Source organism: Piliocolobus tephrosceles, chromosome 16, assembly GCF_002776525.5.
Source record: "Piliocolobus tephrosceles isolate RC106 chromosome 16, ASM277652v3, whole genome shotgun sequence".
NCBI classification, from domain to species: Eukaryota; Metazoa; Chordata; class Mammalia; order Primates; family Cercopithecidae; genus Piliocolobus; species Piliocolobus tephrosceles.
Window position 1 is genome coordinate 55,022,658 of NC_045449.1, and position 11,587 is coordinate 55,034,244.

Consider the following 11,587-nt stretch of genomic DNA (forward strand, 5'->3'; position numbering starts at 1 on the left):
AAAAAAAAAAAAAAAAAAAAAAGTCACCCCAGTTCTAAAAAATACTCTTTATTTTTCTTTTAAATTTCAAATTATACTCATTGAAATAAATCAAAATAGCATAGAATAAGCAAAAAAATGGATCCCACCCTTCCTCACTGCCATTCCCTAGGGCTAACCATAGTTAACCCTTTAATTATTAGGTTTTTTTGTTGTTATTATTATTTATTTATTTATTTAGAGACAGAGTCTCATTCTGTCACCCAGGCTGGAGTGCAGTGGTGTGATCTCGACTCACTGCAACCTCTGCCTCCCAGGTTCAAGCAATTCTCCTGCCTCTGCCTCCTGAGTAGCTGAGATTACAGGTACCCGCCACCACACCTGGCTAATTTTTGTACTTTTTGGTAGAGACAAGGTTTCTCCATGTTAGCCAAGCTGGTCTCCAACTCCTGGCCTCAAGTTATCCGCCCACCTTTGCCTCCCAAAGTGCTGGGATTTAGGCGTGAGCTACCACACCCAGCCCTCCTGGGCTCTCTTTTCCTTTAGTTGCACACACTCCCCTGCTCCTGGAGTAGAGGGATTTCCTAGAGACTGTGGGCTCCAGCCTTCACCTAGGCCCAGGACTAGGATGCCTGCCCTATCACTTATCTTTATACCTTCAAGCAAAATAGCTGGACCATAAGCATTCGAGAACAAATTGTGAATAAGGAGAAAGTTCTCCCAGGAAACAAGAGCTTTAGTTCAGTTGGGCCAGTGTCCTTATATTCCTTAGCTGTTGCCAGTCACTGCTTGATTTAATCTCGGCTATCACTTGGCTTGACAGGTCTGCTGCTGGTGCCAGGATGTCTGCGTCTTTAAGCCTGGCTCCATTACATACTTCCAGTGTGACCTTGGGCAACTTACTCAGCCTGTCTGTTCCTCAGTTTCCTCAGCTGTATTATGTCGGCATAATAGTTTGTTGTGTGAATTAAATGAGGCAATAACTGGAAATGCTTCAAACATGGTTCCTATTATGAGAAATCCTGCTTTCCGCCTAAATGTGCTGGAAAATTCCTGGTGGTGCAGAGCAGGAGACCAGAGCAAAGGAAAGACAGGGTGCAGAAGCCAAAAATTACCTTGGAGAACAAAGCGCATGTTAAGGTTATTTTTGGATTCTAGGTTTATCGCTGCTTGGTCTTCAGTTACCTGCGAGAGATCCATTTAGGGGATTTTTGTTTGTTTTTAACGATAGCTTTATTGAGATATAATTCATATGCCATAAAAGTCACTCTTTTAAAATGTTTCTGGTATATTCACAAGGCTGTGCAGGCTTCCCTGTGCTTGATTCTAGTCTGGGTCTTTAACTGAGGGGGTAAGGGGGACCAGACCAGAACCACGGGCCAGGCGGCGATTCCGCTGAGTCACCGCGGGCGCCGGGTGCGCGGCGGCGGAGCCCGGGACCTTCCTTGGCTGCCCCCTAGCGAGGGCCGCAGGGCGGCCTGAGACACAGGCCGGGGCCGCCCCATGGCCGTCGGATTTAGACTGGAAGCTCGGTCCGGGTCCCCAGCTTGATGCGCCCGTGGTGTGGGAGACCAGCCCGACTCGGGCTTCTCCTCAGCACCTGGACTCTTGACTCCAGCAGGGCCTGGGTTATGACCATCAACTCCCCTTTCCCAAAGGGGATGCTCTGTTGGGAAGGCACCCATTTGATACAGTAGGGTACAGTAGGGAGGGTAGAGATGGGTTTTAGCATCAAAATATCAGAATTCAAGCCTTGCTCTCTGCTTACTAGCTGTGCGACCCTGAAAAGATTTCTGAAAGTCTCTAAGCTTCAGTTTCCTCATCATTCCTTCTCACGGGGTGGTTGTGAGCATTACAGAGATCCTCTCTGTGAAGCCCCTGTGAGTGGCTCATCCTCAGGGCTGAAGTAAACATGTTATTAATAATCCAATACTGGCAAGGGGTGTTGACTGGTCCCCCTCCCTTGCCCAAGAAGCTTTCTAGAACCTGAGTTATCATTACCAAACTGTACTGCCTTGAGTAAGAACGATAGAAGGAACAGGAAGGATGGTGGCAGGTGCAGGAAGGCAGATTGGTCCTTGCCTCCTTGCAGCAAGAAACAGCCCCAGATCGTGGGAAACCTACAGACCTGCCAGACAGACTAGGAGCAAAAGCTGGGGTGTTAAGAATCCCCAGGGAGGTTCTCCTGAGGGAGCAGCCAGTTGGATTTTGTAAGCAGAGATTTGGCTGGGGAGGAGTGACGACGTGGGGAGCAGAGGGGCAAGACTGTCGGGAATCCTGCTTTGAGGGCAGGGGTGTGTGTTGGGGGGAGTTAGGTCCCTGGGGCTCGGTGGCCTTGGGCAAGTTTCTGCCCCTCAGGTCTTTTACCCATCTAGGGACTCCATCTGTCCACCTCACAGGTTACAGTGAGCCTGGATGCACTGTCACGAGCAGGTGCCCAGGAAAATGGCAGACATGTTCCAAACAGCAAGCAGCGTTCCCCAGTGACGTCCAGGGTCACCTCGGAGGTGGGCAAGATGCCTGGGGTTTCTTGTCCACCCCACAACACCTCAGGGGACAGCCAAAACTATCCCTCAGGTAAGCTGCGCAGAAGATGTGAACTCTGCTAGGAAGACCCTCTTCTTTGGGAGCAAAAGGGACCCAGGGTCTCACCTGCACATCCCTGTCCCTGAGGGCCTGGGGGTTCTTGGAGGCCCAGCCTTGGCAAAATGAGGAAGAACGTGAAGGTTGTCCAGGCCCCTGCCAGGCTCCTTCCTTAGCCAAGCACTCCCCCTTCCTGCACACATACCCTTCTCCCTCCACTGCATCTCCACTGTTGTCAGAAAAGTCACAATAAAAAGGTCCATATTGTCTAGTTCCCACACTTTTAATTTTTAAATTTTTATTTATTTATTTATTTATTTATTTATTTATTTATTGAGACAGAGTCTCACTCTGTCATCCAGGCTGGAGTGCAGTGGCGCAATCTAGGCTCACTGCAACCTCTGCCTCCTGGGTTCAAGTGATTCTCATGCCTCAGCCTCTCAAGTAGCTGAGGTTACAGGTACGTGCCACCATGCCCAGCTAATTTTTGTATTTTTAGTAGAGATGGAGTTTCACCATGTTGGCCAGGCTGGTCTCAAACTCCTGGCCTCAAGTGATCTGCCTGCCTCAGCCTCCAGAAGTGCTGGGATTTCAGGCGTGAGCCACTGCACCCGGCCCACACTTTTAACTTATTAAAAGACTGTGGTGTCCATCAATGGATGAATGGATAAACCGATGTGGACTATCCCTCCCATTACCCAAGGAATGAAGCATGGAACTTTGCCAAGATGTGGATTCACAGTGAAAGAAGCCAGTCACCAAAAGCCACGTGCTATGTGACTTCCCTTATACAAAATATCCAGAAGAGATACATCCATGGTGACAGAAAGTAGATGAGCAGCTGGGGGCTGGCAGAGGGGAGAAGGGGGAGCAGCTGTCTATGAGATCCAGCCTTTCTTCTGGGTTTGGTGAAAATGTTTTGGAACTAGATAGAGGTGATAGTTGTACAACATTGTGAATGTACTAAATGCCACTGAATCATTCATTTTAAATCGTTCGTTGTATGTTGCATGAATTTTAAGTCAATCAAAAACAATTGTTTGAAAAGGGAAAAGCCTATGGGTAGCGGCAGCAGTGATTGGATTCATGATTCGATTCCATGGCTATCCCTCCCCTGCCTCACCCCCTCACCCTCCAGCGTCGTCTTCTTTTACTCTGCACTGTCATCTTTGTTCCCATCTCTCTCTCTCTCAACGCTGCAGACACTTTTCCCTTTCTTTGTCTGCCCGCACCCTCTGGATTTCTCTGTCTCCCTATGAGGCATGAGTTGAGGCTGGGAGGGTGTGATTCTGAAGAAGGCACCAGGAGTGCCTTCCCAGGGCCTCAATTTCGCTACAAAACCACAGGGACGGACTCAGGAGGCAGTGCCTTTCCAAGGGTCCCTAAAAAATGTCCCATTTTAGTGTCCAGTTTCACTCAACTTTAGCGCTTCCCCTAAAATGTGTTCGTTACCTCCCACCCCACTGCCTCTAAGTCACTGCCTGAGAAAACAGGATTGAGGAAAGGAGAAAGGAGTAAAGAGAGAGAGGAGGAGAGAGAGAAAGGGAGGAAGGCTGATGGATTTAGAAAAGCAAGAAAACAAGTGGTCTGAGGAAAACAGCCTTGGTGTGTTTATTTTCCTGTCTGTGTATCGCTTCTCGGCCTTTTGGCTAAGATCAGGTGTATTTTCCTGTCTGTGTGTCTCGCTTAGATTACAGGGATCTGTGGATGATGACACATCTGGTCCAGGCTGCGTAGCCACGTCAAGGGCATGCTTATTTATGTGTTTTTCAATTCACTATCTTGGCTTGGGAGTCCCAGGCCAAGAGGCACAGCTGCGCCATTTGTTTATTGGTTTAGATATCCTTTATCCAGTTCTTCCAGAGAAATCATCCTGCCCTTGGCTCTGGAGGAGGTGGGCAGTAGCAGCCAGAGAGGGGAGGGAAAGGAAGGAGCCAGGTCCTTGGCTAGGATGCCAGGGTCCCCTGCCTCTCACCTGGCCTGGGCTGGAGACCTGCTGTCCTGTCACTGATCACCACCCTGCCCCAGGCTCCTGAGTTAGAAGACACAGGCTAAAGTAGACTATATCTCCATTGAAAAACCCATACAAAATAAAGGTTCATATAAAATAGAAATTTAGACTGGGTGCTGTGGCTCACACCTGTGATCCCAGCACTTTGGAAAGCCAAGGCAGGTGGATTGCTTGAGCCCTGGAGTTCATGACCAGCCTGGGCAACATAGCGAAACCCCATCTCTACAAAAAATACAAAAAATTAGCCAGGCATGGTGGTGCATGTCTGTGGTCCCAGCTACTCAGCCTGTGGACCTACATAGAATACAATGTCAGCATAAGAAGGGAGCCCTGGGGTCACCAAATGGTTTGGGGGGCAAAGAACTTGAAGGTTGAGAGAAGTGGCTTGGTCACCCAGCGGTTGGTTGTAAGACCTGGCCACTGCTTCTTCCATACCCTAGACCTGCACCCTGACATCTCAGGTAAAAAGTTGGGGAATGTTTTATGGTCCAGGGTGAAGGAACAGGCAGTGAGGGGCAGCGGAGCGTCACTTTGCATTTCTGTCTGCCTGGTACTGGCTGTGTGACTTGGACAGGTAACTTCCCAGACTCCTGGGAATCATAATATCTATGATGATGATGATGATGATGACACCTACCTCAAGGATTGTCCTGAAGGGTCACAGAGATGCCTGCAAGGCACCTGCATGGAGCAAGCGCCCCTTCTCTGGCAGGTGCCAGGTGAGCACCTCCTGTTGCCAGGCCCTGGGGCTATGGCACTGAGTGACCCTGCAAGTCCTACCTGGCGAGGCTGGCATTCTTGTGCTCAGTCAGTGTTGGTTGTAAGACTAAGAAGAGTCACTTCATTTTGCTCTCCAGGGACATCTTTCTGGGTCCTATTTTCTGCCTATGTCAAGCAGAGCCTCAAGGATGCTCCTGAAAATGGGCTTGTCTTTTTTTTTCTTTTTCTTTTTTTTTTTTTTTTTGAGATGGAGTCTCGCTTTGTTGCCCAGGCTGGAGTGCAGTGGCGCGATCTCGGCTCACTGCAAGCTCCGCCTCCTGGGTTCACGCCATTCTCCTGCGTCAGCCTCCGAGTAGCTGGGACTACAGGTGCCCGCCACCACGCCCAGCTAATTTTTTGTATTTTTAGTAGAGATGGGGTTTCACCATGTTAGCCAGGATGGTCTCGATCTCCTGACCTCGTGATCCACCCGCCTCGGCCTCCCAAAGTGCTAGGATTACAGGTGTGAGCCACCGCGCCCGGCCCCAAATTGGGCTTGTCTTTCTTAACACGGCAGGTAGGTCCCAAAGCATTAGCATGGGGCAGCTGACCTCCCCCAGCCAATGCAGTGCAGTGACTCTTGCAACCGAGTCTAATCAGGTCCATGAACCTATGAGCATTTCCTGTCCCAGGATTGGGGTGAAGGCTGAGCCTCCCTGCTTAGAGATTGTTCCTGTGCATTCCACTATTTCTCCCCAAAGAAAAATATTGACCCTCAAGAGGCACACAGTTTATTTCTTTTGCATAGTAAATAGTAGCCTGTGTTTTAAGGAAGAGTTGATTTCTGCATCAGCCCCTGTAAGTCATCAGCCTTCTATTGGTGCATCTGACTCTCTCAAGCTCTGCAGGGGTGTTGGAGGGGGAGGGGAAGGAGGGATCTTTATTAGAAACCAGAATAGTGAGACCCATTGCCCTGTCATCTGCTCCATGGCGCTGAATGAGGCAGCCCAGCAGTGAAACACCGTGAGCGAGCATCCCCAGCCTGCAGAACAGTGGGGCACTGCCCCGAGTCCTAGGAATGACCCTTGATTTTCCTGCTCCTGACTTGGAACCCATGGAAACCTGTAGAAGCAGCTGAGGAATACCCAACATGAAAAGCAGAACTCCACACTGAAAATATGGGAGGTGATCGGAACATACAATGATTCTTGCTAAGACTGATCCACTGTTTTTATTTTTTTTTTGATTGAAGAAATACTGGAGAAGCCTAAAGAAGGAGTCTAAAAACTCTGGCCATGGGCCAAAACTGTCCTTGAGCTAAGAATAATTTTCACATTTTTAAATGGTTGAAAAATGAAATAAAATAAGAATGATGTTTTGTGACACATGAAAGCTATGTGAAATTCAAATTCCAATATCTATAATTAGTGTTTTATCAGAACACAGTCATGCTTATTCATTCATCTTCGATGGCTGCTTTCCCGCTGTAACCATGTTGAGCAGTTACAACAGAGATCACGTGGCCCACAAAGTCTTACAATACTTACTATCTGGCCCTTTCCAGAAAAAATGTGCTGACTCTTGACCTTGACCTCAGCACTTTGGGAGGCTGAGGCAGGTGGGTCGCTTGAGCCCTGGAGTTCATGACCAGCCTGGACAATATTAGTGAGACTCCATCTCTACAAAAAATAAAACACATTAGCCAGGCATGGTGGTGCACACCTGTGTTCCCAGCCACTTGGGAGGCTGAGGCGGGAGGATCGCCTGCACCCAGGAAGTCGAAGGTGCAGTGAGCTGTGATGGTGCCACTGCACCTCAGCCTGGATGACAGAGCAAGACCTTGTCTCCAAATAAATAAATAATACAAAGTAAAATAAATAAAATAACATAAAAAGGAATCAATTTACAATTATAATGAAAGCCAAGGGGCATAGTAGAACAAACTTTCTAGAGCTCATTAAGTCAAATGAGTCACCAGTTAGTAAAACGCAGTCAGGGGGAAGAGAGGGCAGGATTCTTTGAAGCAGCGGCTCTCCTAAAAACAGAACCCACCCTTGTCCAGCTGCCTTCCTTCCTGAAGGTGTTCCCTTTGACCATGTGACCCCCACCCCCTATTTCCCAGCCATCGAAGCCCACTTCTAGCATAATACGAGCTTCTAATCCCTCTCCCTGACCCCAACCCAATTTTGAAGCCCAGTCTAGTATTTTCTCAACTATACTTCTTGGCTCTGTTCCTTCCTTTCTATCACCTCTGCCTTTTCACTGCAAGCTTGGACCACTGCAGTCACCTCCCTACCAACAGTCGTTCCCTACCCATCCAATCGGCCCCGTCTGCTGCTGCAAAATTCACCTAGGGCACCTCTGTGGGTTGCCCCTGCCTGTGGACAAAGTCCAAGCCAGCCACCTCACCTCCCTACAGGTGAGTGGGGAGCAGCCAGCGTGTTCAGTGGTTTACCCCATCGCCACAGACTTGGTGATGTGTTGATGTGCAGAGAAGGGATGTTCGCAGCCACAACACAAGCAATCCTGCCCCACGTGGGACCTAAGATGGACATGCTGCAAGCCACCTCTAAGAATCCAACATAAGGCAGAGGGGAGAATGGCTCACACGGCGCAAACACTCCTTTCTGTTTTTTTGGGTTTTTTTTTCTTTTTGAGAGGAGTCTCACTCTATTGCCCAGGCAGGAGTGCAGTGGCACAATCTCAGCTCACCACAACCTCCGCCTCCCAGGTTCAAGCGATTCTCTAGCCTCAACCTTCCAAGTAGCTGGGATTACAGGGGTGCCCCACCACACCCGGCTAATTTTTGTATTTTTGGTAGAGACGGGGTTTCACCATGTTGGCCAGGCTGGTCTTAGCTCCTGACCTCAGGTGATCCGCCTGCCTTGGCCTCCCAAAGTGCTGGGATTACAGGTGTAAGCCATGGGACCTAGCCTCCTTCCATTTTAATGTATGCCTAATTTGCCCATTGAGAACGGTTGAGACACATTTTAGGTGGCCAGGGTCTACTTAGAGTTAGTGCTCATGACCAGGCGTAGGTCGAGCCTGGCTGGCCAAATGGTGCCTTTGACCTGCTCTGGCTCTGTGCAAAGGAATGAGCTGATGGATGGGGGCGCAGTGTGTAGGCAGTGGGCTGGGGCTGGCAGGACTCAGTGACCAAGGGAAGAGAACTTTCCTCACCACCAGCCTGTCTTTTCAGGACACTGCAGGGGGGCTTTGGGACTTGGTGATGAACACAGCATAGTGAGCTATCCAGCATGTGGGCTCCTGGATTCTCACAGTTCCCAGGCTCCTTCAGAGGCTCTCTCTAAAGGGAGCTGCTCTCTTTAGAACCCACACATTTAGAATATAGGCAACCACTGCGTTGGGGACAACTGACATCAAACATAGAGACCAGAGCAGATGGGGCTCATCATGTGAAACTCATCTTGAACTCTAGCAGCTTCTTTTTACAAGTTCATGGAGAGAGGTTTTCCACTGAGGGAATCACATCTGTCTGATCAAACGAGGCTTGGGAAATGGCTCTCCTGTTCATTCCCTGGAAACCTCTGATGGAACCACTGCCACTGTGGCGGCCCCGGCACTGGCACCCCAGCCATGATTGGTGCCCCAGCCACATCTCTGCTGTGAGCCCCAGAGCCCTGGTTAATTAATCATCTGTGTGTTGACGGGGAGAGGCCCGTTCACGAAAACGGTGTAAAGCCCCGGGCGATGTGGCCATGGCAGGAAGGGTGCGGGACTACATTCCACCCCCAACTGAGAGATTCAGAAACCAGTAGAAAATGGAAAAATGTACTGTGCTCTTGGGTGGGAAAACTAAATATGAAGAGAGCAGTTTTTATAGTTTTGGCCTATAATACAATTCCAGCCGAAATCCCAATGGAGCTTTGAGAATTTGCAGGAAAAAAAAAATCTGAAGTACATCTGGAAGACAAAACTTACAAGAAGGTCAAATAATTTTGAAAAAGAAAATGTATTCTGAGCCCACCTAGAGAATAAGACTTGAGATCCAAAGCTTAAATCAGGAGGCTCTAGCACCAAAATTGACAGATAGACAGGACAGAGTACATGGTGCGTTCACCTGGGAAAGAGGGCAGATTGGTCTGCAAATAGGCCTAGGTCCATTGGCTTTAGCTGTTATGTTTGGGGAGAAAGTTTTCAACCTCTCTCCATCTTAAACCTAAAAATATTCCAGATGAATCAATAAATGTAAAAAATTAGACCACTAAAAACCTAGAAGAAAATGGGTGATCTTTCTATACCATAGAGCAATGGAATAAATCACAAAGGAAAACAGATTTGACTATATAAATTAAACCCTGCCTATCAAAAACCATCAGAAACCAAAATAAAAGGCAACTGGAGAAGACAGTTGCCACAAATATGATCAAGGGTTAATGTTATTCATAAATTAAGAGTCCACACAAGTCGTTAGAATGAGCACTGAGACCTGAACAGAGAAGCAAAAAGAATGAGAGGGGGTTGGCGCAGAGGCTCACGCCTGTAATCCCAGCACTTTGGGAAGCCAAGGCAGGTGGATCACGAGGTCAGGAAATTGCAACTATATTTTTTAATGCATAGAATAAGAGGCTAGAGGGAAATATCACGGATCCTTAACATACATTCCCAAACCTTTGTAAATCCACAGATTCATGAAAACAGACACGTTTGCGCAAGTGCCTGATCTTTCCTGTTACACATTCATTAGAAGTCAAGCCCTCGTACCACAAAGTATCTGCCTTTTCACATGTGATCAAAATGTTCTCTTTTGCTTCAAGGCCATTTTTCACAAAGCAATGGCATTTTTGCCTCTTCATCAGAGTCACTGTGTGCCCTGGAGGACTGAGAACAGCAGAGCCGTGTTGGGATGAGACAGGGCAGCCGGGAGGATTGGGCTCACTCCCTACTAAGTGCCTCACTCCCGTACAGCCCCCATAGAGGAAGAGGGGTTCAAATTTATTCCTCAGCCAGATGGCATGTGCCGCCTCTCCTGGAATCTCACGTCACTTATAATGGACCAAAATTCCAAAAGCTGAATCCATGGCTGTCAAAGTCTGGTATGGCAGGATGTCAACAGTAATCATTTCTGGGCAGAGGGATGATTTTCTCTTCCCATCTTGCTTTGTATAAATACATTTTCTATAATAAGATTGTATTACTTTTCTCATGAAGAAATAGCAAAGTACTGTTTTACTCAAAATGTGAATAGAGCCAGGCATGCTAGCAGCTTATGCCTGTAATCCCAACACTTTGGGAGGCGGAAATGGGAAGGTCACTTTAGCCCAGGAGTTTGAGACCAACCTGGGCAACATAGTGAGACCCCGTCCCCTCTCCCCCCAAAAAAAACATACAAAGCATTTATCCTGGATTATTCACAGGAGCCAAAAAAGAAAAAAAGAAAAAAAAAAAGAAAATTCAGGCCTCCTATAGCCATGAGCTATGAATATGAAAATATGCAAATGTGAAAGAAAAGCCAGCACATCTGATTTTTACTTTTACTTTCACACCTCTGTCCACCATGTTCCAAGAGGAGAAACTTGGTCATTGAAAGGAATCGATCAAATCCAAAGAACAAAACCACTGTGTTCATTAAACTTCTTAGTGTTCACAAAGCTTTAGCTGCAGGTTGAATGGGACAACCCAAATTGGCTAGCTCGTCTGGGCTGCAGGGAGCAGAGATAGCACCACTGCACTTCAGCCTGGCAACAAAGCGAGACTCTCTCTCAAAAAAAAAAAAAAAAAACAAAGTTCAGAAATTCAAAGTTATGAGTTATTTTTAAAGTAATAATAATTATAATAATAATTCACAATAAAGATGAGGACAAAATGTGAGCAAATGGTGGTTTCTGTCCGGCTTTGTTGAGCTGAAGCAGCATCTCCCTGCTGGGGCTTTTGGGGAAAAAGGGTATGTGTTGCTCTTCAGATCCCAAGCCTCGTGCCCCAACTGGGCCCTGTGTGGTGCTTCTCAGCACACTGGGAGAGCCACTGTTGGAACGCACACCTGGGGGACCTGGTGCGTGACGGTGCGGTGAGTGGGGGCCACAGCCTGACTCCAGGGAAGCCAGCGAGCTCAGAGCTGGAGGAGTCAGGACACCCCCGATGGGTCAAGAGTTGGTTTTGCTGCCAGTTGGCATCTGATTGAACCATCCCTTCACTTCTCCGTACCTTACTTTCCTTACCAGACGTGCTCTGCTGATGCCATTCTCTCCTGTTCAGTCCAACCTTCACCACTGAAGAGAAAGAGCAAACTGCTAGGCAGCAGGATTTATTTATTTATTTATTTATTTATTTATTTATTTATTTATTTATTTATTT

The 11,587-nt window shown here is 47.8% G+C and overlaps 1 protein-coding gene across 8 annotated transcripts in view; it reads left to right on the forward strand.

Annotated features, from left to right (window-relative positions):
- MAPT (microtubule associated protein tau) overlaps nt 1-11,587 on the forward strand; it is a 133,788-nt gene that overhangs the window by 55,144 nt on the left and 67,057 nt on the right. The window lies entirely within an intron of this gene.